At 45.0% G+C, this 26,629-nt stretch overlaps 1 long non-coding RNA gene across 4 annotated transcripts in view; it reads right to left on the reverse strand.

Annotated features, from left to right (window-relative positions):
• LOC309334079 overlaps positions 1-26,163 on the reverse strand; it is an 87,068-nt gene extending 60,905 nt beyond the window's left edge. For 2 of the 4 annotated variants that reach the window (XR_014152848.1, XR_014152849.1), the window contains exon 1: positions 23,811-24,492. This is a non-coding gene — a long non-coding RNA (uncharacterized lncRNA). Of the gene's footprint in view, positions 1-23,810; positions 24,493-25,125 lie in introns of those variants that run through there. The other 2 variants (XR_014152846.1, XR_014152847.1) reach the window with 2 other exon arrangements.
• Between the last annotated feature and the right edge of the window lie 466 nt (positions 26,164-26,629).

The raw sequence follows: 26,629 nt of genomic DNA on the forward strand, positions 1-26,629 counted from the left end.
TTAAGGAAAAGCAGGACATTCCGGGATCAAACCAGAAACTGGAATGGCTTCTGTTGTGATGTGGGGTTTGTGATTTCAGCTCTCTTGACATATTATGCTGGAGACAGTTCTCTAGTAACACTTCTTTATTAAAAGCAACAAGACTAAAACCTGAGGAGGGGAGAGCTACATTTATAGGGACAGGGAACTAGCTAGAAAGGATACATTTTGGAGGGAACAATATCAGGCAATCACAGTCCTGCCTTTTGGAGGCAACCAATAAGACAGAGGATCCAAATACAGCAGCTTAAATGAACCAATAGTAGCTGTACCCTCTGAAACCAAAAGGCAGTTACTTTACCCTAATGCAATTATAGACAATAATAATACAGATATAAAATCCTTTGACTCAATACACAACACCCCTCCCCCCCCCTAGTGAGCACAGCAGACGTAATCTCTCAGGTACTGTGGGGTCCTACAACTTCTACTTGATCTCCTGACAACAGGTGTTGCCGGTTCTGGATTGGGTGTCACCTGTGGTAGGGGGGTTGCTATAGGGGTTTCGTCAGGATGGAGTCCCAGACATCTCAGGGTCCCCTACCTGTACCTCGTCATCCTGAGGACTAGCAGACCCTGGTTCATTTGCTGAAGCCCCTGGTGATTGCACCTCTGGGCCATTTTCACTCTGGTCTTGCAGCTCTGCGTCGTTAGCCAGGGATGAATTATCAGACTCCTCCCTGCTGAGCGCCCGGCGCCTCAGCTGATCTATATGTCTCTTCCAAACTTGCCCATTTTCCAAGGTCACATAATAGGACACAGGTCCACTAGCCTGGGTGACCACACCAGCCACCCACCGCGAACCTCGTGAATAGTTCCTCACCCAGACCACATCTTCAGGGGTGAAATACCTTGTTGTATCAGTCTCAGCCTGGGGGTTTGCTCTTGAATTACGGTTTGGCATTTTATCTGGGTGGACATAATCCAGCACCGTTACCAATCTTCTACCCAAGAGCAGCTCAGCTGGCGACTTGCCCGTCGCAGTACACGGCGTCGCATGCTGCAAAAATAACATTCGCGCGATGCGAGCTGACCAGTTACCCTCCATTAAGCGCGCAATGGATTCTTTGGCTGTTCTTACCATGCGCTCCGCCTGCCCATTGGAGGATGGGTGAAAGGGCGCGGATGTGACCCCCCTTATAAAGTTATCAGCCAAGAATGCTCTGAATTCTTGGGATACAAAAGCTGCCCCATTATCTGATACAATGGTCTCAGGTAACCCGTGGGTTGCAAACAGCTGCCTCAACACCTTGATTACGGCAGCTGATGCCATGCTAGGGACCATCGCCACTTCTAACCATTTGGAATATGCATCGACGATAACCAAAAAGACCTTCCCCTGGAATGGCCCAGCAAAATCTAAGTGCAGCCGGCTCCAGGGAGATCTGGACTGCTCCCACCAGTGAACTGGTGCTCTGGCCACTTCTGGCCGCACCTCTTGGCATGCCTTGCATGTTCGTACCCATTGTTCTATGTTCTGGTCCATTCCAGGCCACCACACATAACATCGGGCTAGCGACTTCATCCTGACCATTCCCGGGTGTCCCATGTGAAGCGTCTCAAGAACCCTGTTTCTCAGTGGTGCTGGGATGATCACCCTATCTCCCCACAGGAGACAACCCTTATGCATGGATAACTCGTGCTGCCTTGTCACATAAGGCCTGAATTTGTCTTCATGCGGACCACCTGGCCACCCCCTCCCCACCCAAGTGAGCACACGGGAGAGAACAGCATCTTTCCTCATTTTCTCAGCAATATCAGTAGCCGTTACAGGAGCCCCCGGAAGTGTTTCCAGCATCATTATGTGCTCCGCTGGAGCAGGATCCTCATTGCTCCCACCAGGAAGGGGCAATCGACTCAGCGCATCAGCATGGCACAACCGTTTTCCCGGCACATGGGTCAAGGTGTACTGGAACCCGTTCAGGAATATAGACCAACGCAACATTCTGGGGGAGAGAATTTGTGGCGTTTGTTGGTTCGGGTTGAACAACCCCAACAGTGGTTTGTGGTCCGTTTCAATGGAGAAATGGCGACCGTACACATAATCATGGAACTTTTTGATTCCTGCCACAATTGCAAGCGCCTCTTTGTCAATTTGAGCATAGTTGCGCTCCGTGGGCGACAACGTACGGGAATAGAAAGAGATGGGCTTTTCCGACCCATCCGGTTCCCTATGACTCAGCACCGCCCCCAGGCCGTATTGAGAGGCATCACATGCCAGGACCAGCGGCTTCGATTCATCATAATGAGCAAGGACGCTCTTGCTACTCAGCATTCCTCGCAAGGAGTCAAAAGCCTTCTGCTGCTCCTGCCCCCATCACCACACATTCTTTTTCTGCAACAGTCTATGTAATGGTTCAGCTACCGAAGCTTTCTGGGGTAAGAACGAATGATAAAAGTTAATAAGTCCCAGGAATGACTGCAACTCCGTCTTGTTCTGTGGTCGTGGTGCCTTGACGATGGCCTTAACCTTAGCATCTGTGGGGTGGATGCCTGATGCATCAATTTTAAACCCCAAGAATTCCACAGTTGGCACCCCAAAACTGCATTTTTCCTTTTTTAGTTGCAACCCTGCCTCCTTGAACTTGAGCAACACTGCACGGACACGCGCAACCAGTTCCTGTGGGTCTTTTCCAGCAATCAAAACGTCATCAAAAAATGGCAAGACCCCCGGCAGACCTCTTAACAGGCGTTCCATGAGCCCTTGAAAAATCCCTGGGGCCACACAAATGCCAAATTGTAATCTGTTTACTCTGAACGCCCCTTTATGTGTGACAATAGTCTGTGCTTCCGCTGATTGTGGGGTTACTGGCAGCTGTTGGTAAGCTTGTGCCAGGTCAATTTTGGCAAACACCTTGCCCCCAGCCAGTTTAGCCAACAGATGTGATACGACTGGAATGGGGTATGAGTTTCCCCTGAGTGCCTTATTGATAGTACATTTGTAATCAGCACAGATCCTGACTTCCCCATTTGCTTTAAGGGGCGTGACGATTGGAGTCTCCCACTTAGCGGAGTCAACGGGTGAGAGAACTCCCTGCTTGACCAATTTATCCAGCTCTGCTTCAATCTTGGGTTGCAGTGCAAATGGCACTCGCCTTGGTTTGAGTCGGATTGGGGCCACCCCAGGGTCCAATTCGAAGTCAACTGGGGGCCCTTTATAACAACCCAGTTTTCCATTAAAGAGACCAGCAAATTCTTTGCATAATGCCTTGCTCATCTCAGGGCAGGTTTGGATTGAATTAAGCCCTGATATACTCAGTCCCAGGGCGGGGAACCAGTCAGTGCCCAGGAGACTGGGGCGACTGCCCTTCGCAATCACCAGTTTCAGTACCACCTGTTTGTCCTGGAACTGTACTCTCACGGCACACATTCCCATGACATGGATGCGGCCCGCTGAGTATGACTGCAAAGTTGCCGGGAAGGGCTCCAGAGGGGGCAACTTACCCCTGGGGAAGAATGTCCTCGCGGTCTGGTCCGACACGATAGTGAATCCAGATCCAGAGTCCACCTCCATGTCGCACAGCTGACCCGCAATCTTCACCTTGACATGTGCCTTGCATTGCGCTGGAAACTGCACGACCCTCCCGTTGATCTCCGTTACGTAGTGGCAGTCCTTTAGAACATGGTTTGCTGTGGGCGATCTGCGATGCTTCAGTCTAGGTGCTCCTGTCGCTCCCAACGCCGCCGATCTACAGACCCTGGCGATGTGACCTGTCTTTCCGCACGTCCAGCACATAGCATCCCGGAAACGACAACTCTTCCGCTCATGGTTTCCGCCACAACCAGGGCACCTGCCTCGGTGATCTTTGTGCACTGTGCAGGCCTGACACACTGACTCGACCCCACGGACTGGGCTCTGGCTCGGAGTAGCCTCTAGCTCGTCCATGGCATGCGCAACTTCTATCTGTGGCTTAGGGGCCCTGCGACTGGCATCAAGCTCCTCTCTTTCATAATTCTCCGTGGCAGTGGCCTCCTTCAAGGCTGAAGCAAGGGTAACCTCTTCTTTAGCCACGATGCGTCTTCTGGCTTTCTTGCTGCTCAGACCACCGACAAACCGATCCAGGAGAGTCTCTTCCAGATCTTGGAAGTCGCAGTGCTGAGCGAGCTTCCGCAGTTCAGCTAGAAATGCAGATACAGACTCCCCAGCACGCTGCTGCCTCTTATGAAACTCCATCCGCCGTGCCATCTTGGTCTCAGTAGGCGCCAAATGGCTTGTTAGGCAGGCAAGAATATCTTTGAGAGATGTCTCACTTAGCTTCGCTGGGGCAAGCAATGCCTTGGCTAGCTTGAAGGTCTCAGGCCCACAGTAGCTCAGGAATGTGGCCCTTCTTTTGCTGGCATCGGTGATCCCTTGAGCCACTGCGAAGAACTCGAAGCGTTCGACGTAGTCTTCCCACATGTGGGGCTCTGATGGCTGGAAGGGCTCCAATAACCTTGGACTCTCCATTGTCCTGTGGGCAGGGTCGTCTTCTCAGCCGGCCAGTGAGTCTTGTTCTTAGCTACAATCCGGACTCTGAGGCAGGGCTGCGTTTAACCGCTCCTCAGCATTCCTGATCCCATCCTCGTCGCCAGTTGTTGTGACGTGGGGTTTGTGATTTCAGCTCTCTTGACATATTATGCTGGAGACAGTTCTCTAGTAACACTTCTTTATTAAAAGCAACAAGACTAAAACCTGAGGAGGGGAGAGCTACATTTATAGGGACAGGGAACTAGCTAGAAAGGATACATTTTGGAGGGAACAATATCAGGCAATCACAGTCCTGCCTTTTGGAGGCAACCAATAAGACAGAGGATCCAAATACAGCAGCTTAAATGAACCAATAGTAGCTGTACCCTCTGAAACCAAAAGGCAGTTACTTTACCCTAATGCAATTACAGACAATAATAATACAGATATAAAATCCTTTGACTCAATATACAACAGCTTCTGTAAATCCAGGTCTGTCCCTGGAAAATAGGGACATTTGGAAGGTCTGATATATTCATGTCAATAGTTCAGACAATAACCTCTCAGAGCTGCTATAAGTAGCCAAAAAACTTTGTACCCTGTGGTTAAGGAAGGAACAAATTTTCTACACTTCTAAAGTGCTTTCAAGCTAGATCATAAAGCAGCTTGCCTCTACCGATTTTCAATCTCAGGTGCCTGCTAAATCCTTTCCTGTAACTTTCCAATTGATTGGCTTTTCTTCACAACAGAATTGCTGAGTGTTTGTTTCTTTTAAAGTACTTAAATTCTACTTAACAGCTCTTTCAAAAGCATCTCTCGTTAAGTAGGTTCTCTGTACTATTCCCCCTCCCCCACTGGGCATATGCAGACAAAAGAATTTCCTTATTCGGGGGGGGGGGGTGTAGACTTTCCAATTTTGTGGGGTGGGGAGTGGAATGACCTATGCATGAGTGAAGAATCAGACACAATATAGATATAGAGTCGTCGGCTCAACTTCCTGGTCATCCAATTACAGATCATAAAGTAATTAATCTCATGAACCAAATAATTTAAGTACAAAACAATCTCAGGCTGGCACAACAAAACAATAATAACCCCACCACACATGGATACAAAATTGTGGTTGTTTTCTTTGTTATAAGTTCTGTTGTAATTATTTTAACCTCAATAAAATCATTCAGAGATAGAGATAGAGATAGAGATGGTATATGGTGTGTGTGTGTGTGTGTGTGTGTGTGTGTGTGTGTGTGTGTGTAGGATTTGACCTACACAACCTTATACCCTGTTGTTGTTTAGTCATTTAGTCGTGTCTGACTCTTCATGACCCCATGGACCAGAGCACGCCAGGCACTCCTGTCTTCCACTGCTTCCTGCTGGTAGCTTCGAGAACACTGTCCAACCAGCACATCCTCTGTCGTCCCCTTCTCCTTGTGCCCTCCATCTTTCCCAGCATCAGGGTCTTTTCCAGGGAGTCTTCTCTTCTCATGAGGTGGCCAAAGTATTGGAGCCTCAGCTTCACGATCTGTCCTTCCAGTGAGCACTCAGGGCTGATTTCCTTTAGAATAGCTAGGTTTGATCTTCTTGCAATCCATGGGACTCTCAAGAGTCTCCTCCAGCACCATAATTCAAAAGCATCAATTCTTCGGCGATCAGCCTTCTTTATGGTCCAGCTCTCACTTATACCCTAATAAAAGCAATTATTACAAGCCCAACAGACACTGTTGTTGTTTTTCATGGTGACTAACACACACACACACCTGTGACAAAATGGTTATTGTCCCTGTAAAATACGTTGGAGATTTTATTTATGTATTTAGGAGGCTCTTTGACTTTCTTGATTCAGTCTTCTTTGCAGTCTCTTGGGACCAGCTGGGGTCTTGCAAACTATGCTCGAAATAGAGTGGGTTAAGGACTAAGCCATCTCAGGTTTCCAGCGTCGTCACGAGTCAGTAGTGGTCACTCCTCACTGCCCTCCACAGGCAGCGAGGAGGTTCAGGCAAGGAAAAGCCAGGATTCATGAGGCAAAAATCCTGGCAATGTTACCCAGTGTGGTCAGGGGAGCTCAGTGAATCCCACTGTGCCTCTCAAGCCTGCCAACTTGAAAGGCAGAGCAAGTGCAACCTAGGAGTGTGTCCCTGCCACAGACAAGCCTCCATCTCCGGCATGATTTGTCATTGATTCCTCTATAATTCAGACAATTGGCATTAATCAAGAGGCGCTCCTGGACCAACATATGCTAATTGGCTGCAATCAGTCAGCTGCCAAAAGAACTGGGCTTGGCTATTTGAAACTGAAGTATAACACAATGTAGGACCACATATCCTCCCCAACCCATCTTAAAGAGGCAAACCATGGTCTCATATTTCCCAAACGTGATTACAGTAAGGCCATAACTTATGCACATTTAACTTGTGAACATTCAGCTTTATGCACATGACAAAAATAAAAGGGGGAGATGGAAAGGGGGCCAGGTCCTGAGATAAATGACATTAACAATCCCATCTGCCTTTGAACCAAATGCGCAACTTCTGTGTAAGTTGTGAGTTTACTGCATTACAATTGCAAATTGTCAGAAATACCTTTTTCAGTCTTGCTACCCAAAATCCTACTAAATAAAGTTGCAAAAGTAGAAACTGGGAACTTCTCTGCAGAACAAGGTCATTACATATGTGTCAGCCTTCGCTAACCTAGTGCCCTACAGATGTTGGACAACAGATGTTGGAGTTGCATTGTAACAGCTTCTGGAGGGCACCTGGATGGCAAATGCTGGTAATGTAATCTGTGGCTCAAAATTCTTTATTCTGAAATATTCTGGAAAATTGCCTTCTTTTTCTGGGTTGGGTGGTGTTGAGAAAAAAGAAAACCTGAAACTTTGTCAGTGAAATATCTTCTGAGAAATGTTGGCTCATCTTTAATTTGTATCTACTTAGCAAGCATAGCATGCCCAAGAAGAGCCCTGCTAAATCAGTTCAAAGATCTATCTGGCCTGCCATTCTGTTTTCCATAGTAAACAACCTGGTATCTCTGGGAAGCCAACAGACCTCTCCTGTTGCTCCACAGCATCTTGTATTCAATGATATACTGCTGTTGAATCTAGAGGTTTCATATAGCAACTTATTGGAAAACCTATATGAATTTTTCTAGCCCCTTTTAAAGCTTGAAAAGTGAAATACATTTTATTATTGTTTTTGTTTTTTATAAAATTTGTATAGCGCCCTAATCCATAGATCCCAGGGAGGTTCATTTATTTTCTCTGCCTTCAGAGTAGTTATTTTACCCACCTTCATTGTCACATCTGATATTTTAATCATGGGCAGAATGCTTCAGTTCCCACTTGCAGGGCTGAATTTTGCAATTCTATATTGTGGTGCACTGAAGGGCACTAGCTTAATCTACTGATTGTCTGCCTGACAGGCAGACACAGAGCCTCCATTAAGGGAGGAGGCGGGGAGTGGCAGCGCTTGTCCAGCATACAGCAGTGCATATTAAATTTTGGTTTAGTATAATGTGTCTTTTGAATGAAGTCTATTATGCAGGCTAAATGTCATGCCAAGTAGTGGTTGGATTGCACCCACAGGTCCCTAGCAGGTCTGTGGAGTCATAAATGGCATCTATGGCACCGTGCCGTGCTATGCCTTTATGAATGCCAAATGTTTTGCAAATTCTACACTGTGCACTTAACTCCAGACAAAAATAACTGTCAACAGATTTCCGCACAAGGTTATGGTCAACAGGGGAAGCCTACAGGAAGCTCAAGAGCAAAACCTGAGCATTACAGCACTCTCCCCACTTGTGATTTCTAGCAACTGTCATTCAGAGGCCTCCAATATGTGTTGTCCTTCTACTTTCTTCCTTGGGCTGAGCTGCATCATACATTTAAAAGCACATCCAATGCACATTCAAAGGACATGACGTCCACCAAAGAACCTTAGAAATGTAGTCTGAGAACTGTATCTATGTGAGGGAGAAACAACAGTGCTTGGTATTCTTTGGGGGAACTAATGTGCTTTAAAGGCACATTGAATGTGCTTTTAAACATATGGTGTGGATCTGCTCCAGGTATTCCTGAGATGCTCAGTTTACCTATCACAGGGATAGGGATCCTTAATCCCACAATTGACACATTCCTTCATGAGCAAGATTTTGGAGGCTGAATTCTAGTGGTGGGCAGGGACAGTGGCCAAAAGGGTGGAGCAATGGATGCAACCCTGACCTTTGTACAGTAGGTTTCAATTCAGCCACACAAAAGTCAGAAGGTTCTGTGAATGAACACCCAGCCTCTTCATCAAAAGAAGCAAGAGGCAGTATCACAATTCAGGGACACGTTCTTCTACCCAGGTAAACATGCTTAGCATTGGGAATAAAGCAACAGCCCTTGCAATACGTTACCTGAACTAGGGAGTGGTGGGGAGAAGCAGCCTATTCCTCTTTTGCTGATTCTTCATTAAATACCTGTTGGTAGATTGTTTTATCAGGCTTTACTTCCTTCTGGCTTCTCCAAGTTAAGTTACCCGTAACCTTTGTTTGTCTGTGCTAGTATTAACTGCTCCATATTGACCACATGTAAATGGCTTTGTCTGTCAGGAGTATTATACTATCAGTGTTCTTTATTCTTTCAACCAGTAGTTTTATCACACTATTTATTTCTGCATGCCACTGCAATATATGTACCAAACTGGTACTGAGGTTCTGAGGTTCCTCACCCCTAACTTATAGCATTCATACTGAGCTTGTGAGTCGCCTCCCCAAAATAAAATCATTTGCTCTCAAATGGACCTTTCGTACAATCTTCTGCTACCATTCTTTTTACAAATCCTGCTTTGCTGCTATACAGGTTTTGTTTTCTTTTTCCGTCCCTACCTAAGCTTTGGTTTCAGTCCTTTTTTTCTAACAGATGGTTGCTGCTGTTAAGCAGATAAATTATAGCCTTGAACAAAGAGCGAAGCGGTGGATTACTGTCAGGGGAAGGAACTGAATCCTTTCAACAAAGAGTTATATCAAATTCACATTTGTACCTAAAAATGAAAGATAGAATCCAAAGGCCAGAGAGCTCCACATCCAAAAGCCCCAATATTGTAGTCTCATCTCATGGCTGTACCTTTGCCATCCTCATATTTGCAGTGTATTTGCTAAGTAATGGATTATTTCCAAACGGAATATTGCTTGGCAGCAATGGAAGCTAAAAGCATTTATTGCCTTATTTCTGGGTACAGCAGCAGCCAGCTACACAAATAAAGGGACGCAAAGCAGAGGCTTTCCTTCTGAGCGAATCTGGAAATTATGGCAACTGATAATTAGGCTTTGCATAGACCCAGCAGACACACAGAGAGAGAAACCAGGGGGGAAAACACACAATCCTTTTATCTGGATCACAGTAGTCCATACCAGATTTTAATGAAAGCAAAATATAGGGGGAAGTAGATCAAGTTAAAAGACCAAACAAATTCCCACTGTTTCATGTGTCAGGTCAATGAGAGCCAGCTTACATTTAATAGAAATCTGCATCTAAAATATTAGTAATGGCAAGCCACCCGTTAGGTTCCTAAGGCAGCTCAGCAATCATAAAACAAAGCAACATGATAAACATAAAAACAAAACAAGTGACAGCCAACAAGCTGAACATCACCAGGTTGGGCTTTAGGGTCACAAAATTATCTATTACCCCAAATTCCCCCTGAAACAGTTCCATTCTATGTGGCAGCACTTAAAAGGCCCTATCTACACAGACTCGTCACATTATGACCAAGCAAGTTCATATATAACAAGGGTGGGCCACTGGGTCTTGACCAGTGAGCCATATTCTTATCTTTCCTACCCACTGTGGGCCAAGTTCATCAGGTGAGTAGGGCTACCGACCTGTCAGTCACCTGTTGACACAGCACTAGGAAGTCCGAACACACCTCTGATTGCCCGGGCTTCATTGTGCAATTCAGGGCTCTTCAAAAGGGGCTTTAACGAACCCTGTGCTGTTCTTTGAAGTTTCTTTTGGTACAGCCCACATGTGATATCATATCAACAGGTGATTGATAGGTGGGCATGGCTTGGCCAAAATGGCCTGCCAGACTGAATGGGGAGGGCTGGCTTACCTAATTAGGCTCAGGGCCCGGAGGTTTCCTATCCAGGTATATAGGTAGATAGTTACTGGTCCTTAAGGTGTCCTGGTCACAGACAATTTGGAGCATTTAAAGTTCAAAACCAGCACTTGAAATTGGCCAAAGAAACAAACCCGAAGCATATCACTAGAGTAACATGCAGAGAAATGTTATTGCATTGTTTGATCCTATGAATTTGAGGAAGGTGGAACACCTTAGTCAGCTTGGTCCTTGTAAAAGAGGATGGTCCATTAGGGCAAAGGGGTCCCTGACTCACCATTTTCAGTCTGTCCTCAGTCAGCCGCCAGTTACCTGCCATCTTTTTTTATAGTCTGCCAGTGGGTGGCACAGCTAGTCAGTTTCTTCCTCCTTAGTTTCAGTGTTGCCAACTGCTGAAGTCAACAGGTATAAGGATGGGGACAAAGCTAAAAATAGTTGGCTCTACCTGCCATTTGCTCTGCCTCCACAGACTTCCTACAGCCTCAGTGGCCTCTGAGTACGGGGAGGGGGGTTGTTTCTAGGATCATGCTAGTTTTTCAGTTGTAACCTCAACATCTCATGCATATAACTCAGTTCGTAGAGCCTGAGACTCTTAATCTCAAGGCTGTGGGTTCAAGGCACATGCTGGACAAAAGCATAGGTAAAGGTAAAGAGACCCCTGACCATTAGGTCCAGTCGTGGCCAACACTGGGGTTGCAGTGCTCATCTCGCTTTATTGGCCGAGGGAGCCAGTGTACAGCTTCTGAGTCATGTGGCCAGCATGACTAAGCCACTTCTGGCAAACCAGAGCAGTGCACGGAAACGTCGTTTACCTCCCCATCGGAGTGGTACCTATTTATCTACTTGCACTTTGACGTGCTTTTGAACTGCTAGGTTGGCAGGAGCAGGGACTGAGCAACGGGAGCTCACCCCGTCGCGGGGATTTGAACCGCCAACCTTCTGATCGGCAAATCCTAGGCTCAGTGATTTAACCCACAGCGCCACCCGCGTCCCTTGGACAAAAGCATACCCTCCAACATTTCTCGGATTAAAAAAGGGAAGCGTGACATTCTGGAATCAAATCAGAAACTGGGGTGGCTTCTGCAAATCCAGGACTTGTCCCTGGAAAATAGGGACACTTGGAAGGTCTGCAAAATGTTCCTGCATTGCAGGGGGTTGGATTAGATGATCTTCGTGGTTCCTTCCAACTTTATGATTCTGTGATGACCTGTGATGACCTTGTAGTGTAGCACCTGATAGCTTCTGCTCCAAAGAGACAAAGCCAAACAAAACAGCAGCTACACATATCTTGAAGCAGTCACTAGCTTCTCCAGTTCCAATTTGGAATGCTGTATATGAATATTGCCACCCACACCCAGACTTCCTCTTCAAGGATGAGTAAATGCATGAAAATGGGGTACTAACAACATCAAAAAATCACTTCCGTAAATTCAACCTCTTAAGGATGCTCATGGCCAGCTTTAGTAGATGCAGCTCAACTCACCCATAAAATTCTCACTGTTCCATGTGAATAAATCATTCATTACAATTCTCAAATCGCCTGAAAAGCAGTGATGTGGGTTTCAGGGCAGGTGGAACTCCTATGCAAATTAGGACAATTTGTATAGGGCAATTTGCAGCAGGGAAAAAAGAAAGAAATCAGTTTGCATCAGAAAATTTCCTGATACCCCAGAGAGTGATCAAAGTCATCAAGCTTACTTTACTTGTGTTTATTAAGCACAGCTAAAAACTTTGAAACTGCCAAATTTGCCATCCATTCATTGTTACTAATGAATTTATGAAACAGTTTTCCTGTGGAAAAATAAATCACTGGAAAATTTTCTGCACCACATAGCTGCTGAATAGGAGGATAAAAAACACAGTGAATAAATAAATCACAGTCATAAGCAGTTCTAGGGAGCTTAAAAGAAAATCAAGAGCACTCGTGTATCTTTCCAACTTCAACAATAAGCTCTAGGTATCTTTCCATCACAGATACACGCACATACTTTAGTTCCAGAAAGGAAACCTAACTCTCCCCCCCCCCACCTCACCTGACTTTTTGATTGTCCTTGAAGTAGGAAAGCTACTAAACCAATATACATTTTCAATAAGTCAATCCTCAACTGACACCGAGACATCTCAGGTTTTACGCTCCCAAGGCTGATGTCACAGCTGTTTCTTTCATTTTCACACATCTGCAATAACTTTGGAAACATTTGCTTGTTTGCCATTTGGAATTAAAAATAAATAAAGCACCAGATATTGCTACAACCTTAATTCAAGGCTCACTTTGTGGCGTGTGTGTGTGTGTAAATACAGCATGCAACAATTCATCCACACCCCAAATTATTAAAGCCTCTCATCTTCGTTGTGACTAGGGATGGGCAAATCTGTCAGCTATGATTTCTCTCAGTTTTCTCATTTTTACAGACTTCAGTTATGTTCTTCACATTTCCATATCAGTTTACTAATTTCTTTCTTTAGAATCCTTCTGAAAATTTATCAGCATTTTAGTGTGAATTTTTCTCCTCATATACCTATTTGCATACAATTCTTCCTAATATGCAAAAAAAATATTAAAAAATATTAAAAATATAAAAATCTGATGCACTTTCCCCTAAACAAAATGCATTTTTGTATGTTATTGTCATTCATACATGCATTTTTATAGATGTTTTAGAAAGCATAAATTAGGTTGTTGTTGTTGTTTAGTCATTTAGTCGTGTCCGACTCTACGTGACCCCATGGACCAGAGCACGCCAGGCACTCCTGTCTTCCACTGCCTCCCGCAGTTTGGTCAGACTCATGTTTGTAGCTTCGAGAACACTGTCTAACCATCTCATCCTCTGTCGTCCCCTTCTCCTTGTGCCAACATCCTCTTTGCCAACATCAGGGTCTTTTCCAGGGATTTTTCTCTTCTCATGAGGTGGCCAAAGTATTGGAGCCTCAGCTTCACGATCTGTCCTTCCAGTGAGCACTCAGGGCTGATTTCCTTAAGAATGGATACGTTTGATCTTTTTTGCAGTCCATGGGACTCTCAAGAGACTCCTCCAGCACCATAATTCAAAAGCATCAATTCTTCAGCGATCAGCCTTCTTGATGGTCCAGCTCTCACTTCCATACATCACTACTGGGAAAACCATGGCTTTAACTATACGGACCTTTGTTGGCAAGGTGATGTCTCTGCTTCTTAAGATGCTGTCTAGGTTTGCCATCGCCTTTCTCACCATCTGCAGTGATCATGGAGCCCAAGAAAGTAAAATCTCTCACTGCCTCCATTTCTTCCGCTTCTATTTGCCAGGAGGTGATGGGCCCAGTGGCCATGATCTTCGGTTTTTTTGATGTTGAGCTTCAGACCATATTTTGCGCTCTCCTCTTTCACCCTCATTAAAAGGTTCTTTAATTCCTCCTCACTTTCTGCCATCAAGGTTGTGTCATCTGCATATCTGAGGATGCTGATATTTCTTCCAGCGATCTTAATTCCGGCTTGGGATTCATCCAGCCCAGCCTTTCGCATGATGAATTCTGCATATAAGTTAAATAAGCAGCGAGACAATATACAGCCTTGCCGTACTCCTTTCCCAATTTTGGACCAATCAGTTGTTCCATATCCAGTTCTAACTGTAGCTTCTTGTCCCGCATAGAGATTTCTCAGGAGACAGATTCTTTGAGAACTTGCCATAGTTTGCTGTGGTCGACACAGTCAAAGGCTTTTGCTTAGTCAATGAAGCAGAAGTAGATGTCTTTCTGGAACTCTGTAGCTTTCTCCATAATCCAGCGCATGTTTGAAATTTGGTCTCTGGTTCCTCTGCCCCTTCGAAATCCAGCTTGCACTTCTGGGAGTTCTCGGTCCACATACTGCTTAAACCTGCCTTGTAGAATTTTAAGCATAACCTTGCTGGCATGTGAAATGAGTGCAATTGTGCGGTAGTTGGAGCATTCTTCGGCACTGCCCTTCTTTGGGATTGGGATGTAGACTGATCTTCTCCAATCCTCTGGCCACTGCTGAGTTTTCCAAACTTGCTGGCATATTGAGTGTAGCACCTTAACAGCATCATCTTTTAAAATTTTAAATAGTTCAGCTGGAATATCATCACTTCCACTGGCCTTGTTATTAGCAGTGCTTTCTAAGGCCCATTTGACTTCACTCTCCAGGATGTCTGGCTCAAGGTCAGCAACCACACTACCTGGGTTATATGAGTCATCCATTTCTTTCTGGTATAGTTCCTCTGTGTATTCTTGCCACCTCTTCTTGATGTCTTCTGCTTCTGTTAGGTCCTTTCCGCTTTTGTCTTTTATTATGGTAATCTTTGTACAAAATGTTCCTTTTATATCTCCAATTTTCTTGAACAGATCTCTGGTTTTTCCCATTCTATTGTTTTCCTCTATTTCTTTGCATTGCTCGTTTAAGAAGGCCTTCTTGTCTTTCCTTGCTGTTTTTTGGAATTCTGCATTCAATTTCCTGTATCTTTCACTATCTCCCTCGCATTTTGCTTGCCTTCTCTCCCTCGCTATTTGTAAGGCCTCGTTGGACAGCCACTTTGCTTTCTTGCATTTCCTTTTCATTGGGATGGTTTTAGTTGCTGCCTCCTGTATAATGTTACGAGCCTCCATCCATAGTTCTTCAGGCACTCTGTCCACCAAATCTAAATCCTTAAACCTGTTCCTCACTTCCACTGTATATTCATATGGGATTTGACTTAGATTGTATCTTACCGGCCTAGTGGTTTTTCCTACTTTTTTCAGTTTAAGCTTGAATTTTGCTATAAGAAGCTGATGATCTGAGCCACAGTCAGCTCCAGGTCTTGTTTTTGCTGACTGTATAGAGCTTCTCCATCTTTGGCTGCAGAGAATATAATCAATCTGGTTCTATGCATCCCAGTACAGCTTTTGCCACTCTTTTGTTGACTATGAGGGCCACTCCATTTATTTTACGGGATTCTTGCCCACAGTAGTAGACATGATGGTCATCCGAACTGAATTCGCCCATTCCCGTCCATTTTAGTTCGCTGATGCCCAGGATGTCAATATTTATTCTTGCCATCTCATTTTTGACCACATCCAACTTACCAAGGTTCATGGTTCTTACATTCCAGGTTCCTATGCAATATTTTTCTTTACAGCATTGGACTTTCCTTTCGCTTCCAGGCACATCCACAACTGAGCGTCCTTTCGGCTTTGGCCCAGCCGCTTCATCAGCTCTGGATCTACTTGTACTGTACTTGTCTTCCGCTCTTCCTCAGTAGCGTGTTGGACGCCTTCCGACCTGAGGGGCTCATCTTCCAGTGTCATAACTTTTATATGCCTGTTGTCTTTGTCCATGGAGTTTTCTTGGCAGGGATACTGGAGTGGCTTGCCGGTTCCTGCTCCAAGTGGATCACTTTTGGTCAAAACTCTCCACTATGACCTGTCCATCTTGGGTGGCCCTGCACGGCATAGCTCATAGCTTCTCTGAGTTATTCAAGCCCCTTCGCCACGGCAAGGCAGTGGTCCATGAAGGGGATAAATTAGGTAGGTTTGCCTTTAAATGCGAAGTGGCGTGAGTTTCTCTACCATCCCTGCTTCTGACTCCATTACATCTAAGTAATCCCTTCCTTTTCCCACTCCATTTGACACCTATCTAATGATACAGCTTGGGGCATTATTGGAATGGGAGACAAAGGATGAGCAAGTAAAATCCTCAGCAATACATTGGTCAATAGATATTGTTTAAAATATAGAATCATAGAATCATAGAGTTGGAAGAGACCACAAGGGCCATCGAGTCCAACCCCCTGCCAAGCAGGAAACACCATCAGAGCACTCCTGACATATGGTTGTCAAGCCTCTGTTTAAAGACCTCCAAAGAAGGAGACTCCACCACACTCCTTGGCAGCAAATTCCACTGTCGAACAGCTCTTATAGATATGGAAGCATGGGAATGATTGTAGAATACGAATATAAAATTCACAGCATGCTATGGTTTAAGAGAAAACTATATGAAAATGTTATATCAATGGTATCTAACACAAAGTAAATTGGCAAAAATGTGTAAATCAAAATCAAACAAGTGTTGGAAATGCAAAGAGAAAGAAGGTACTTTTAATGATATGTGGTGATTTTGTAGCAAGGTTAAAGCTTACTGGGAAATGATATATAATGAATTGAAAAAGATGTTTAAAACAATATTTGTACAAAAACAAACACACCAGAAGCTTTCCTTTTGGTAATTATTGGGGCAGAGAACTACCCAAACTGTATATAAATGTATTCATATATGCGACTGCAATGGCAAGCATTTTATTTGCCCAAAAATGGAAAGAAGAAGTCCTGACGAAAGAAGAATGGATCCCAAAAAATATGGAATATGCAGAAATGGCAAAACTTACTGGAAAAACAAGAAATCAAGATAACAATTTTTTATAAAAGAATGGAAATGGTTTATTGAATATTTACAAACAAACAATAAACAGATAAGAACATTGGCAGGATTATTGTCATAACCTGCAGTTTTATAAGAGTATATATTAAAAGAAAATGAATAAATGAATAAGTTAAGTTAATCTGGAATATGCAGGAAACATAAAAAAAATTAAAGGAACTGCAGAAAGAGGGGGAAGGAAGTCAAGTTTGATTTTTTAAAAATGATTGTAAAACTATTGAAATGTATATAACTGAAAATCATAACAAAATTTTAAAAGAAAAGATATGATACAGCTTGTGGGCTTCCTGTAGGCATCTGATTGGCCGCTGAAAAAACTGGATGTTGTGGATCGAGGGCCCGACCCCCGATATGTGAAATAAACACACAAGGACACGCGATATAAGGTTAATGGGCAAGAAAAGGCCACAACTTTATTGATTACAGCAGTGAAAAGGTATTGGCTTAGGCATTGGATGACTATAGGAGGTGGGTTTATTCAACAGTAGGTGGAGCCTGTTGATGCTAATACAACTATAGGCTCACCCCCTGATGTCACTGAGGGTCGTGCCATGGCCTCCCGCCAAGCAGGCATCGGACGGAATACACGACCGCCAGATTCCTTTAACGGAATAACCCACGGTAGATAGCATAGGCGATGGCCACACCTAGCCCTTGACACACATGAATCCAATGCCTAACCGCCACCCGAGCCACAAAGGGGCTCGCCGCCAATACCCTCACAGCTGCAACCAATCCCTAATGCTACTAATGACGCTGTCCAACCAGATGTCACTCCCAATGTCTGTTAGATGAACTCCGTCATTCCGGTACATGGCTTTGTCGCCGATCCGGATACGGTCATGATAAATGACTCGGCCATTCATAAAGTGCACCCGACGGGCTACCGCCCGGTTCAAGAGTTTCCTGGTTTTTCAATGGCCATTCAGCTCTGCGCACCGCGCCAGACAATTCTTTTCAAGAAGGAGGACCAGAACACCATTGTTCCGGGGCACAAGGCCACGATTGCCACGATTACCTCTTTTTATGCTCCGAAACAAGTCCACGCTTCTCCTATTGGCCAGGTCATTCTCTCCCAAGTGAATGATAAGGATGTCAGGAGGGCCAAACATGGCAACTCTGTCAATCAGCAATGGCATAAGCTCTTCCCACCGCATGCCGCGTCGTGAAAACCAGGAAACTCGTATCCCAGGAGGCAAACTAAGATGATGGGTAAGGCCGCAGCTGACCGCCCGAACGCGGGCCCAATGGACTATACTGTGGCCGCAAATCCACACACTGCCCCTGGAAACAGCTGAGAACGAGAGGAAAGGAGAAATGGGTAAGTAGATTCAGTGTCGCAGATCGGATACTAACGTATATAACCCTTGTAAGCATTGGATTTCCAACGACCCATTTCCTTAATCCTATCTGCCGGCAAGCCCAAACTGTTGAGGCAGCACCGATCCTAAAGGAGTGAGCGGCGTAATCCCGAGAAGCTAAACCGCAAGCCTCAATCGCTTTGCGGAGAACCCTTGTCAATTGGTGTCTCAATAAGGGTGACCTGTCTTCGTGAACCAACAGTGGACCCTGACCTGCCGGTCTGAGGCAAAGATACCGCCTAGTGTCCTTTACCGGGCATGGGCCCTGCCCACCGGACGCTGTGAGTTTGAGAAGGGCACCTCTACCAGCTTGGTCAGTTTTGGATTGACGTATGCACACCATCATGCTCGTCTCAGACAGCTGCACATCTTCCAATAGGAGGCCACGCATCAAGCCGTTTGCGCCATCTTCAACTACCACCTCGCCCACTCTCAGGGCAGCAAAAAAGGCAATAGCATATGCCGCGGAAAAAAGGCGGGCCTCAAACTTGGACCAACAGATTGACCTAAGTTTATTGCGTATCTGAGAGAGCAACCCATAGGAAATCGGCTTACGGCCCTCGGCCCTAGGGGGTTGCAACCTGCTCCAGCCCTCAATAGCTCTGCGGATCAGGAAGTCACTGCAGGGATCGCGGGAGAACGTGGCCTTAGTGAAGAAGCTAATGGCAGCTACATGTATTTTTAAGGTTTTAGGCGCGCGGCCCAAGTCATCGAGGTGTGAAAGGTATTGTAGAACGTCGTCAGTGGTGGGAGGTACATTAGGTGAAAGCCCCGATGACCCCGACCTGAAGCCCAAGAAATCGCACCAGGCCTTCTTGTAAGACCTGAGAGTGGAGGGTGCAACAGACGCTAATACTCCCTTAATCACTTTGCGCCTCCAACGTTCCACAGGTGCTCCGGAAAGGGTTCGGGTAACAGCTGTGCTCCAGGTGCCAGGGACCGGAAGCGAGACATCTGAAAGCGAGATAAGGCATCTGCTATATCGTTATTGACCCCCGGTATGAATTTGGCTGAGAAAACTATATTGTACTCAAGGCACCGGAGGACAAACGACCGCAGAAGGGAGGAGACCCTCTCAGACCGGGAAGACTGCCTCGCCAGTATGTTCACCACTGCCAGGTTGTCGGTTCTGAAGCACACCCTGCGATTTAGAAACTCTTCCGTCCAAATGTACACGGCCACTACTATCGGAAAAAACTCGAGAAAAGTGAGATCCCGCGTGATGCCCTTGCCCTGCCCCCGGCCAGGAGGTGGAGCTCGGGCTCCCGCCCACAACCACTCCCCTCTCTTCCAGGGAGGAGAGTCTCTGGAGTAATAAGGTCTTTGGCCTGATCCAGTAAAGCTCTTCTTACAATCTTATGCCTTTAGTGCAAATCCAGTCCACTGCACTTAAAAAATAATAATGTTCTGATTAAAACACACCAGAGTACAATAATATTATGACTAACAATCATAGTTTATGACAGAGTGAATGTAATTAAATTCAGCATTATCACCCAGCCTACAACCTTTAGAACTGTATTAAATAGCTATCACTTTCTTGCCCATTCATTTCCTGTTCCAGAGTTTTACTGCATCATTAAAACTAAGTTATATAATACAGCATCAGCAATGTGTGGCACAAAAATAAAACTGATGGAATCCTTATACGGCTGGGCCAGATAGCAACTCTTCTTTCAAAGCCCACAGGAGCATTTTGCCCCAGAGGATTATAGAACTATGCACACGGCTGACCTCAATCGAAAAGCAAGGCACACTGTGCAACTCATAAGAAAATGACAAACCTGGGCTTCTTTTTTTGCTTTAGTTTCCTTCTATACAACTCCTAATGGTTCCTGCTTCGTTCTATTGCTACTACTGTACAGTCAAAAGAGCACCACTGTGTTAACCTTCTGGAGTGAAGGTGATCTGATCATCACAGCCAGGTCAATGCTATGGGAAGGTCTAACCAAATTTGAAATAGTCATAGCAACTGAAAACCATAGCAGCAGATATTGCAAGCCAGCAGAATCATGGACCCCTCCAGATTCGCCAACATGTCAATGACAGGATTTTTACCGGACCCTCAATACATCATTTCACTTTAGTAGTTGTTCTGCAATGCTTCCCCAATGTCAGTGCATCATTGCCATCTGGAGAAATACTGTTGTTGTTGGAATCTGTCTGTCTCGGGAGACAATGGAGTGCGCCTCTGGGGGTGAAGACAAACCGCTGCATTAGCAGCACTGAAATGACTTCCCTGGAGTGCAAGCCTGGGCAGTGTGTAGGGAGGTCCTGAGCTGCCCAGATGACCAAGATCCCAGTCTTAGCCATGCTGATGTGGTCCAAAGGAAAGCAGAGCAATCCATTTGGCTGCAGGAGTTGCCAGAAGGAGGTGTAGAAGGTGCCATCCAATCATCTTAGGGACTCCCCTCTGGACTGTGCAGGGTTTAGCCTTTTCTTCTCCTGAAGATGTCCCTTAAGGCAGAGGAGGTTTAGGATCAGAGTTGTCTTTTTCCTAGATTGGCTACCTGCCTAGGTTGATGAGCCTCATCTGCCCCTCGCTCCAAACTGCCTTCTGAATCATTGGACCCCCTATTGGTCTTGTCTGCTCACATGTAAGGGAAGTCCCTAACTCACCAAAGGTTTGAGACCCATTGGCTACCCTCACCTGGTTTAGCCAGCCAATCAAAACCCTTTCGTGGGGTGTTGCCAGTGCCGCATGCTGACAGCTTCTAGGAGCCCCAGCTGTGAGCTAAGTGCAGAGTGGAGACCAGAGGTAGGAAACATGTCCCCCACCAGAGGTACTACCCCTTCCCTAACACCAAAGACAAAAACCAAACAAACCTGGAGCTTTTCATAGAATCATAGAATTGTAGAGTTGGAAGGGATGCCAAAACTCATCTAGTTCAACCCTCTACAATGAAGGAATCACAGCTAAAGAATCCCTAACAGATGGCTATCCAACATATGTTTAACAACCTCCAATGAAGGAGAGTCCACCATCTTCCAAACCAATCCATTCCAATGTCAAACAGGCCAACAGTACCTTCTGTTGCACCTGAGAAAGGTCTTAATAAATATTTCCGCAAAATCCACAATGTACGGTACATGAGACTGTTTGTGCTTCCTGCTCAGTTTCTGTTTGCTCTAGTTTGGCTATCCCTACACTTAACATGCCCCTTAAATATGCCCACATTTCTTTGTATTCAAGGATTAGACACCCACCCACCTTTCCATTTTGAGGTGCAAATAGCTTGTCTCTGTGCAGTAGTGGCTGATGTAGGTGTCTTTCTCTTTCCCCCAGGGACATGCCTACACCATTTTGTTTCCCTGTCTCTTTTTCTGTTCTTTTCGATGTGGCAGCCATTTTGTGTTTTGCCACACACACACTCCACATCAGATATTTTGTGGCAAGCACCCATGACACTCACAAAATTCCAAATGTGCCCCCAGTCTCTAAAAAGATTAGCAATCTCTCACCTTCAGTGCAAATGAACTGCCAATAGTGGATATTGACCACTCTTCTTCTATCGATTCCATGTTTCATTGACTGCATGGGAAGGTTTGGAATGCAAAATACTTTTGCTCTATTCAGTTCTATAATAGAAATCATTCTGAAAAGCAACAAACTTAACTGGAAAGCTCTAGGTGCCAGCCCTACCAGCCATTGTTGATCAGCAGTTAAACTTGGGAATGATCAACAGTTATTCTAACTTGCCTAGAATGACCATATTTTACATTGTACCACTCTTAAAATGAAAATGTACAGTTTGCATATTATTTTCAGTTAATGCTGGAACAATCTATCGTTTCTGAAAGGCACAAAAGCAAAGGCTTCATAGTGAAAAATATGCAAAGAGATTGTGGTGGAAAGTCGAGAGATAAGCTAATATTTTTCCTCCTCTCTCTTCAGAGCAGCAAATAATTTGCACCATACAGCAACTTAAGTAACAGACAGGAATGGTAAAAATAAATAAATATGAATGTTAAGTCAACAGATGCATTATTATGCAGACTTTTATGAACCATTAAGGGCACCCACATGAAAAGAAATGCCTCTCTGTTCACTAGAGATAACTACTTCAGGCTCCATTGTCAATACTTTTAGTACAAGGGGGATGGAAAGAAATGCTTTAGATGCCAACAGAATGGCCTGTGCTTTTCTCTCCATACATCATGAAATGCCAAACAATTAGCAGCATCAATTGCTGACGGATTCTGCCATTAAGAGTCAGTGTGGTATAACTGAGTGTTGAGCAAGCGCAGCCCATCCATTAGGCAAAGTGAAGCCCATTGCTTCAAGCGGCAGATCCTGCCCCTGCCATTGTGCTGCCAGCCACACTGGAGCATCACCCATGCCAACAACACAGCCCCATTGCCCTTGCTACTGCTAATGCAGCATGGTGGCAGCATGGGCACAGTGCCGGAGGAAGAGGAATGTGGGGGGAGTGCACCACCCCCGGCAGCGCGATCCCGGTGGGGTGCCATAGTGGCTGCCCCTCTGCCTGCGCTAGGAGCCATGTCCCCACAGGCAGCCGTCCACACCCCCAGGACGCGCAAGCCCCACCCCCGCCTGCTCTCTGCCACTGCATGGGCGCAGCTGCAGGTGAGAGTACAATTGTGATGATGGGGCATGATGTGTCGCGCAGCAGTAAATTAATCAACGCAGAGTCTTCTTCATAAACAGAATGAAACTTTACTGAAGAAAATAAACTTGCTCAGAAACAGCATAGTCAAAGAGCATACACAGAGTGCTCATAATAACTAGTTGACTCTTCCCAGAGGCACAGATCTGAATTAATGATTAACTGGAGTCTTGCAGCCGCTCTGTCTGCAAACAACACAACATACTGGCTAAGGCACACACACACACACACTCTCTCTCTCTCTCTCTCTCTCTCTCTCTCCACTGAGGCCCACAGAGATGGCTGGTTACATTTATAGGGAACCCAAGATGAGTCACGAGTCACAGTGGCACAGCATTTTACTGCTAACAGTTAGGCTTGAAAGACTTGTGTAGGCCTCATAGGCTGCACTGCCTAGGCCTTTCCTGCTTCTGCTCTCAAAAACCTTTGTCATGACTTGATGGTGGGGTCGGGAGGGGGGCAGAGGTACCCAGATTTGCAAGGGGGGTGAGGGTAGCACTGGGGCATTTTGCCTACTGTGGCAAAACTTCTTGGACCAGCCCTGGTGTTGAGATATGACCTAGGAGGTCAGGATTAGAATCTCAACTTATGCATGAAGCTCACTGGGTAACCTTGTGAGGAGTAACTTTGAAGGTGAGAGCCATGTACATGAGCTTGAACTCACTGGAGGAAAAGGTGATATATAAATGCAATAAATACATTTTTTGTAAGTCCCCCCCCCAAACAGAACACAGAGGGACAGCACATTTTTGCACTTCTGCAATCCCTTGATATGCTCAAGCATTTTTTCCCCTCACCCCAACCCCTGTTAACACATCACAATTCCATCAGGAGACTGACCTTTCCTGGGATTTGTAGTGCAAATTCCAATTTCCTGTTCAGGAATACTCTGCTGTTTTGCACACATCTGTCCAATTATTTAGAAACTTTTCACTTCTTTACAGGGTGCGTGTTTTAAGTTCAGGAAAGAGGCATCTCAGGAAACAGCCGCCGCCTGACACCAGGAATAGATTCAAGAAACTTTACGAATAATGAAAATGAAATACACCAAGGACATAATCCACTGGGAGGCTATCCAATACAAACCTATTTGAAACTAACGGAAGCAGTTCCCTGCTCTTGTACACAGTTCCCATTTACTTCATAGGGCTTGCACATCAGAAAATCTCAGAGGACAGCTCCCTGACTCTACAATAGAGATAATAGTTCATTGATGCAGTATTGCTGGCATGCCTATTGTAGAGATGAGCCCAAAATATAGTAGGGGTCACATTTCACAAAACAAAAACACTTCCTGCAAAATGCACTCCACATTTTGACAATAATTGTGAGGACCTAGGAAATGGAGTGAAATGTTTCTCCCATTCAGAGTGCAAACAAGAAGCTTGCCCTCTATTTAATTTGGCTTCATGCTGCTAGCACCAAGCCAAATATGACTGATTACATAATGCTGTGATCTCAACATGATAGCTACATGATCCTTCAATGGCTAGCAAGAAATCCCTTTTTTTGCTTTGGAAATGATTTGAGATCCAGAGGGTGGCAACACAAGAATGTTTTCTCCAGGAATGTTTTCTCCAGGGAGGCTCGCCAGGTGCCTTCGTTGAGTATCTTTAGTTGCCAGGTGAAAATATTCCTTTTTGGCTACTATTCATTCTATGGCCTTTTAAAGTGTTTGGGGAGTATTTGTCTTTTTTTCCATGTACTATTATTATATTATATATTTTGTGTTTTATGTTGTAAACTGCCCTATGGTCTCTTGGTGAAGGGCAGTATAGAAAATTTATAAATTCTACCACTACTAATATTTAGAGTAGCTTTCCCCAATCTGGTGCCCTCTAGATGTTTCGGCCTACAACTCCTATAACGTATCTAGGCCATAGCTGTCAACGTTTCCCTTTTTTTAAGGGAAATTCCCTTATTCCGAATAGAATTCCTCGCAAGACAAGGGAAAAGTTGACAGCTATGATCTAGGCTACAGCAGTAACAAGAGCAATAGCTGGTTTGATTTCTGTTATGCAGCTTTTAGTCTGGCATCCATCTTGGAACCACTCCCAAGAACATAGGCCTCGAGCACACTCATTTCCAACTTTTTCTCAAAAAACAATTCTGCCTTTTGGCGATTGGTGGCAAACATACAAACATACAGTTGTACCTTGGAAGTTGAACAGAATCCATTCCGGAAGTCCGTTTGACTTCCAAAATGTCCGGAAACCAAAGCACAGCTTCTGATTGGCTGCAGAAGCCTCGTCGGATGTTTGGGTTCCAAAGAACATTCGCAAACCGGAACACTCACTTCTGGGTTTGCAGCGTTCAGGAGCCAAAATGTCCAGGTACCAAGGCGTTTGGGAACTGTATCTTTCCTCAACCCTTGCCACCACAGGCTGGGGCTGATGGGAACTGCAGTCCAAGACATCTGGAGGGCTCCTGGTTGGGGAAAGCTACTCTAAATTAATACATAGAAAATGGAGCAGAGTCAGAAGTTTCAGAAGTTATGCAAACCATCAGATCCAATGGATATGACAGGCATTAGAAGTAGTGAAGAGTGGCCAACTTCTATTCAAGTTGCCTTCATCCTGTGCCAAAGTGAGGAAATTCATCAAGGGAAGCTTTTCTTGGCAAAAAGAAATGGAGAAAGACACGTAGCATCGTGCTACTGTTAAAAGCATGGGAGCAGGGCCAGTAAAAGGGAGCTGGCAACTCTACACAGAACGCCCAACCTCCCTTCCCAAGGATTAAAATGAGAATCATACTCCCTTTGATTGTAAGAACAAGCAGGATATTAGTCAAACGATGGTTTGAACATACCAGTTGGTGAACTGCCTTTCTCCAGAGGCACTAAACAGCTCACAACCTTTAAAAATGCAATAATCAAAAAAATGATTACATACCAAAAGGGAAGAAAGGTGACTGGTTCTTTATGGATTGCATGTGTGTGTGCCTCCACGGTTCTGAGTAATTGCTCAGTAGGCAACAATTAGAAGAACAGGGTGGAGTAAGAGGGCAAAGTTGGGGTCTTGTCCAGAAGCAAGAAATTAGAAGGGGGCCAAGACTGATGCTGCTCATGCCAATGTTGCCCTTTCTGAAGCACAGAGGAATAATTTCACCTGAAATGAGTTTTTACAGGAAGATGAAATTAGATGTGATAGCTTGATTAAGCTCAATAACAAATTAGTTAGGATTGCATTTGTGCCAGGAATGTTAATTAGGCTCACCTGGGACTTTGGAGAAAGATTCCAGGCATCCCTGGTGTCCTACCTGACATTTGAAAAATGAATAAAATATGAGGCGTAAATAACTACTGCAAAAGGCAATTAAATTTGAAATTTATAGCAAAAAAAAGGGCCATAGTTCTTCACAGGTATAAACCAGAGAGAGTGAGGAAAGACTTAAAATAGAATACCCTATTTGAACTTGACATCAAGAAAACCATGGGCTCCTTCACACATTTGTTGCTTGTTCTCTTGCCTGATGATTGTGCACATGGTGACCAGTGGCTGGATGTGGGAACATGACTCTTTTGAAAAGCATGACTTCTGAAATTAGGTGATGCAACATGAACATTCTCTCCATGGTGTTCTACCTGTGCTGTTGCATTCATACATGACAGCCCTCGTCATCGCACAGTGATCATTTGACATTGCTGTCTTTTAATGATG

Source organism: Podarcis erhardii (assembly GCF_964252035.2).
Source record: "Podarcis erhardii genome assembly, chromosome: Z".
NCBI lineage: Eukaryota > Metazoa > Chordata > Lepidosauria > Squamata > Lacertidae > Podarcis > Podarcis erhardii.